At 40.2% G+C, this 6600-nt stretch overlaps 1 long non-coding RNA gene across 1 annotated transcript; it reads left to right on the plus strand.

Moving 5' to 3' along the window:
- Positions 1 to 2377: 2377 nt before the first annotated feature.
- On the plus strand, positions 2378 to 5036 carry LOC308656955. The gene is made up of 3 exons (XR_014023812.1): positions 2378 to 2402; positions 3225 to 3389; positions 4933 to 5036. It is a non-coding gene; the product is annotated as an uncharacterized lncRNA (long non-coding RNA).
- The last annotated feature ends 1564 nt before the right edge of the window (positions 5037 to 6600 follow it).

The following is a 6600-nucleotide window of genomic DNA, read 5'->3' on the forward strand; positions in this document are numbered from 1 at the left end:
CTCTGCTATCAATAGCTGAGTAGCCAACACTGATTCTGGAAAACAGTGGACACTCTTCCCAGATAGGGAAGGAAGGGGAATTCATAAGCCCTGATCCACGTGCTGGTTGTCAGAATGTTGTGAGTGGCAGAGATGATGGGCCTCTCCGTGTTTTCTCAGGGTCTTACTGAAAGCTGAGATTCTCTGACATGGTGAGGTGAGCCGGAGCCTGAGGTTTAGGGTGAGATACACTCTCAGGTCCTAGGCTGGCCTTGGCCACATGTATATCTTAGTTGTTAAAATAATTTCCATGGTGCCAGTTCAACAAAAATTTAAAAATTTTTAATGCAAGCTGTGACTATGTAATCTCAAATACTTAGATAACTTCTGGTGATTTGATAAATATGATTTCACAAAGACATTTTCATTTGATAGCATTTTTTCAGTAATAGTACAAATCCTGGGCCCACAATTCTGTGTCCTGACATATCCAGCTCACTTCTTTGTGTCCCTCAATATCAGCTTCTGGAGCCTCTGATTCTCATGTCAGGTGCCACATTCATCTGACAGATGTGGGCACCCTTGCACTCGTTACAAACCTCTGAGGGTCATGCAAGAGAAGAAACACCTGTGCCTCGTGTGGAGCCCTCCCTGGAATGGGCTCAGTGTGCGTCAGTGGTGTGTAGTTCGTGAAGCACATGTGATAACCTGAGAAGGTTTACCATCTTTTCTTCCTGATGGACTGTCTTGGATGCTCCCACAATCCCAGTCAAGACTCAGCCTACAGGCTCAGTTGTGTGATTGTATTCTGGTGTCTAACAAGGCATCTACTTTTCAAGCATCTCTTTTTTCTCATGTTTCTAAATTATTTTTAACTTCTACTGGCAAGAAAATCAAAATATTATACAATCCTTCATTTAAAAGTTCATAATGATGTTCATCAGATGTATCCATCATATATTAGGCATATATAGTAGTTATATTAATAATAATGCCTGTATATAAAGTAAGTCAATTGTTTGCAAGATTTAAAATTTCCAGGCACAAGTCTTTCCCAGTTCTTTACGTTCATACAGTTTTCCTTCTACTTTGATTTTGCTTAATTTTTATAATCTCTTCCCTATTAAAAGCACTGCCTATCTCCCTAATGGTATCATTGCCTTATATACCTGGGAGCTATAGGTGTCTATTATGTCTATTTTTCTTGAATATTTTCATAAATTAGAAGTATGCTTGCCTCCTGTCAAGTTTATCATCAACAAAATGAAAGTATCAGTCTCTATAAGCTGCACATTCTTGTGAAAGTCTGCTTTCTTGATTTGGTGACCCTTTTGGGTCAATAGGTGTGTCACAGGATAATAGTTCCTATTTTATTTTCAGAGCTGAAGTTGGATACTTGCATTGAAGTGAAGAAGCCTCCCAAGCTAGTGGGTGATGCCTTTGGAGGCTGAACTGTCAAAACATCTGAGTGTGAGCTGCATGTCCTCATTGAAACCACGAGTGTCCTGGTACAGAAGATCATGAAAAGAAAAAAACTCTTCAGCAATTGGAGAATGGCATGTAGATTCCATGGCCTTCAAGCTTTGGGTAGAGTGGTGATAGCTTCTGTGGCTCCGGGATGCACTTACCCATTTTAGCTCTCTCTATGAGGATGTAGCTCCTTCTGCTGTGATTTCTCCTCACCATTGGTTCTTTCCAACAGCAGATGGAGACTGTCTGGTCTTACCTCTCTTTTTCATGGTCTCCCACCCTGACAGGCCCTTCCATCTCCATTGCCTGTTTTCATTCTGAACTCTGCTCTGTTCCTATATCTGCTGTCCTGATATTACCTGTAACTGCCACAGGAAAGCCCAGCTCAATGGGGGACCTAATCCCATGAAGAACATCTTTTCAGCCACATGCCACCTTCCCTGGAATCACATGCTGTCTAGGCTTTTTTGCCTTCTCTTCCCAGCTTCCTTGATTCCACTGCCTCTTTCTTCCGGGAACATGGCCTTCATAAGTCACTGGCACATGGCTCCTTCTTGGACCCTCCCTGGTAAACAGGACTAAGTTAATCCTGGATTTTATCTTGGACATACAAAGGAAAATTGTGAAAACTGATGAGAAATATTGCAACAACTAAACTTCATCTTGGCTGTAGGTGGCAGACCCAAACAGGTCTAGAGTCACTCTGTCTTCACCCCTTAGGCCACTCCATGTTCCAAGACTCCGTTTTCTGCTCATTCCTGACCTACATTGCAGTAACTTCCAAGATTTCTGCAGATTCTTATTGCTGTCTAGCCAAGGTGACTGAAGAACCCACATGGGCTCTAGTTGAAATGGGTGGAATAGCACTATTTAATGACTCCTGGATGTCTTTTAATTGTTTGCAGAAAACCATGAAAATCAGGATCATAAGATCAAGATTCACTGAATTCCAGGTAACAACAAATAGTCTGAGGGTAGTAACAAGGGTAAACTAAGGGGTTAAGGGTGATCTGAAAGGATAGATCATGAGGTCAAAGTAGCCACATTTCATGACCAAATGTAAAGAAAGACTGCTGTTGGCAGTGATGATGTTGACTCAGCCCAGTATGATGGAGCCCTTTAGCAAGGTTATCTTTTATCTTCCTGGTGCTGGTACAGTGAGTCTGACTAAGAGGAACTGTGCAGTCAGTTTTGGGCATTTCTTGCTTTTAAGGAAATAAGTTGTTAACTTTGTAAGTTGTAAAATCAGTATTAGAGGTATACTATCTTTCTGCACTAATGGTCTGAGATCATGGACAGGTATGCCATAGCAAGAAAAGCAGAAATGAATATTATTTCAAAAAATGGATAGAAAAATGAGTATTAAGTCAAAAAATGGATAGAAAAAAATCTAGAAGGCACAAGTTCTCTGGCCCTGTATCATGTAGCAGGGTGTATTCGCCTGCCAACTATGTGTGTCAATATCAGTCATGCACAAGGTTCATCCACTGCTATGTTTCTTATTATGTGCTCCTTCTGTTCCTTATAGGTGGAGTCAAGCCTCCTTCCTCGTGAGCTTGTTATCTGGCGAGTACACTGGACACTGGTGGCTCTCCCCCTCTCTTTAATATCATGGCACCTACACTATGTCCATGTGATGAAAATAGTTTCCTGGATCATTTTTGATGGGAGGTGCCTGTTTGGGGACTCCACCCTTCAGCTTTGAATCAGGACCAGCTGGGAGGCTATAGTTTCTAAACCACCTTGGTTTTATCTGTCATTCTTCCCTATCTCAGCAGTCTCAACAGTGAACTACATGAGGAGAAAGAGAATGAGATCCTGCTGGATGAAAAATATTTTCTACCCTCTGGTCATCTTGATTCATCTGACACAAGAACTTTTCAGAAGCTCTGTCTTCCCATAAGATGAGCCTAAAGTCAGCTCTGCTGTGGATGGAGCCAGTGAGTACTACTTAGATAAATTCAGTTTCTCTTTCTGGTAAGGTGTAAATTCTCTGCACTCAACTCCACTGTCTAGGCTGAGACACATGCATGCAGAACTAGGAGACCCATTTTGTTTCAGAGTAGGTACAGAGATCAGGTGGATCTAAGCTTTGCTCTTTTCCTATGGTCTGGTCAGATTTCTTTCATTGTGGCCTTTACTGTGCCAGCCATATATTTGCATGTAGGTTGCAGTTACAAGGGAGAGCATCATGAGCACTTCACAGACTGATTCTATCCTTAACATATGTCTACTGTGCTGAGTATGGTAGCTTAGGCCTATAATCCCAAAGGCTCAGGAAGCTGAGACATAAAGATCACAAGTTCAAAGCCAGCCTCAGCAACAGGGAGACATTAAGCAACTCATTGAGACCCTATCTCTAAATGAAATACAGAATAGGGATGGGGATGTGGCTAAGTGGTTGAGTGTCCCTGATTTCAATCCCTGGTACCCCAAAAAATAAAAAATATATATCTACCATTTCTTTCCATGATCTTTTCTGCCTGTGGATAAAGATTTACAAATCCTTTATTTTCTCCCATGCCCTGGTATTTCTGTAGAATGTTCTCTCCAGAAAAAGTAACTAAGGTGAATCATATTGGGATAATAAACATGAACTCATTGTTACTTCAAAGCCCTGTTTTTCAATTGGATAACTTTATTTTAGGGACTCTTGTCTGGGCACCGCTCATCTAAGAATACCTAATCACATGTAAAAATGATCACATGTCCATTGGACACATGATCTCTGTCACTGTACCTTGGCCACTAGATGGGTCAATAGGCAGGCACATAAGAAATGGGTTTTCCAGAAGTGTTTATCAAAGGGAGAACTGGAATTGGTACTGAATCCTCTTCTCCTTTCAGCTTCCACAGAGAAGGCCCAATGGCCTTTGAGTGGACATGTTAGCCCACACATATCATAGATGCAAGTTTCCCATGCACAGGTGGAGTCAAGAGCCAAATGAGCAGTTGTCCATCAGATAAATATAGAGAACCCCCCATGTGTATATTATGCTTTATTTATATATGGTGGTTATATTGTATATAATGGGTATATATGGAGTATATTATTATCATGCAAATGTTTATTCCTTAGGAGGAGTTTTCCTTTCTTTAATAATGTGGTTGTTTCTACATTGATTTGCTTGATTTTTATTACCTCTTCCTTTCCAAAAGCACAATTTACCTCCAGTGTGATTTCCTAGTTTTGGCTTATATATCTGGGCACTATTGGATTTTACCAATCCTATTACTTGCACATTTTTTAGCATTTTGAGCACCTTTGCCTCCTGGAAAATTCACCGTTATTGAATGTGGAAGAAGCATAAAAGGAAAAGAAAGGGAAAAGAAAATATCAGAGTCATTATAAGCTGCATATCAACTCATGGACTTCCTTGTCCAAAGCTGCTTTCTTGATTTGGTAACCCTCTTGGTGGAAGAGTATGTCACAGTAAGATCATAGATGATAAAGGATCCTGTTTTCTGTGGTTTTATTTTCAGAGCTGAATTTAGATGCTTCCATTTCAATGAAATATCATGCCAAGATAGAGGATGATGCTCTTAAAGGATCATCTGACAACACAGATGGTTTTCAAGAGCATGTCCTCAATGATGGCACAGGTGTCTGCAAACAGAAAATAATTACAAGAAAAATTCTGATGAGCAAGAGGAAAATAGCATGCAAATTCCCTGGCCTTCAGGCTTCAGGTATGGTGGCTCTGGAATGCACTTGACTCCTTTTAACTCTATATAAGATTGTAGCTCCTGCTTCTGCAGTGATTTCTCTTTACCTGTGCTTGTCTCCAAGGGCAGATGGAGCCTCTGTTTGGTCTTATCTGTGTTTCCCTTGGCCTTTTATCCCTGACCTGCCCTTCCATCTACATTTCCTGTTTATATTCTGAACTCTACTCTGTTCTCATATCTGCTCTCCTGATATTCCCTATAACTGCCACAGGGAACCCCAGTCAGATTAGGGCCCTAACCCTGTGAAGAGCATCTTTCAGACACATGCCACCTTCTCTTAAATTCCATACTTGTAGACTCATTTCCTTCTGTACCTGACTTCCTTGACATCACTGCCTCTTTCTGCTGGGAATGTGGCCTTCCTAAGTTACTAGCACATGGATCCTTCTCTTGGGGTTTTTTTTGGGAACAAGTCTAACTCAAACCTGGATTATTACCTTGGACATGCAAATGAAAAGTCGATTTTTTTATTGTTTTTATTTTATTGGGTCTTTTTAGTTATACATGAGATTAGACCCCATTTTGATATCATTATACAAACATGGACTATATCTTATTCTAATTATTACCCCAGGCTTGTACATGTACACAGTGGTGAGATTCTTTGTGTTGTATTCCGATATGTACATAGGAAAGTTACGCCAAGTTCATTCCTTTTCTTACCATTCATTTCCTTTCATTATCACTTCTCCTGTTATTCCCTTTGTCTAATTCTTCACCTATTCTCTCCCCCTTAGTGTAGGTTAGCTTCCAAATATCAGAGGAAACATTTCATCTGTTTTTGTGGGGATTGACTTATTTCACTTAGCATGGTAGTCTCCAGATCCATCCATTTACTGGCAGATGTCATAAAGTTATTCTTATTTATACCTCAGTGATATATACATACACACACACATATATGTATATACCAACCTTTATCCATAAAACTTAGGTTGACTCCACAGCTTAGCTATTGTAAATTGTGCTGTTAAAACCATTGAGGTGACTGTATCACTGTAGTGTGCTGAGGATAGCCTATTCAACAAATGGTGCTGGAAAAACTGGAAATCCATAGGTAGTCAAATGAAATTTAACCCCTATCTCTTAAAACTGAACTCAAAGTATATCAAAGACCTTGGAAGTAGATCAGAAACCCTGCATCTTCTAGAAGAAAATGTAGGCCCAACACTCTAACATCGAGGCTCAGGAGCTGAATTCCTTAAGTACACTCTTAAAGTGCAAGAAATAAAATCAAACATCCACAGATGGGATGGCATCAACCTGAAAAGTGTTAAAATTGATGAGCAATCATCCTGGATAAAAAGCTGTATTACAAAAGCAGAAGATAGTGAGATAGAGGAAAGCTGCATTACCTTGTCTCATGAGCACAGCAACAGGAAATATCCACTTACTGAGGCTGATGAAAAGGAATTTCACAAAATA

The sequence above is a fragment of the Spermophilus citellus genome, assembly GCF_964194105.1.
Source record: "Spermophilus citellus genome assembly, chromosome: 9".
NCBI lineage: Eukaryota > Metazoa > Chordata > Mammalia > Rodentia > Sciuridae > Spermophilus > Spermophilus citellus.